The following is a 457-nucleotide window of genomic DNA, read 5'->3' as shown; positions in this document are numbered from 1 at the left end:
GCAGCCCTGCCACCACCCACAGCAGCAAATGAATTCTGATGCTTCCACTTCTCCTCTTCCAAGAAAGGATCAGTGACCAGGCCCAGCCAAGGGCAGTCTCTAAGGCCCAGCCACTTGTGTATCACAGTTCCACCACCCTCTCCAGCCAAGGCAGCTCTTCCCATGACACAGGCAGCACTGGCTGATGTTTGTTCTGTTTTAGCAGCTGCTGCTTTATTGAGGGAGCCTGCAAACTGTGCTTTGGAGACCTTTCCTGCTCACGCTTTTAATGTACAGCGAGCAATCTTCGGGGTAATGGAGGAGGGCAATCAAAGGAAATTTCCCTCCAGGCTCCCACTATTATTTCCTATCCAAAAAATAATATTAAATGTGATCTACCACTGTAGTAATTAAAGAGATAATGTGCTATTTTATGTATTATTGGATCCCTCACACACGTAAGTGGAGTTACATTCCT

This window comes from Corvus brachyrhynchos, unplaced genomic scaffold (genome assembly GCF_000691975.1).
Source record: "Corvus brachyrhynchos isolate BGI_N302 unplaced genomic scaffold, ASM69197v1 scaffold10, whole genome shotgun sequence".
NCBI classification, from domain to species: Eukaryota; Metazoa; Chordata; class Aves; order Passeriformes; family Corvidae; genus Corvus; species Corvus brachyrhynchos.
This window is presented reverse-complemented; position numbering follows the sequence as displayed.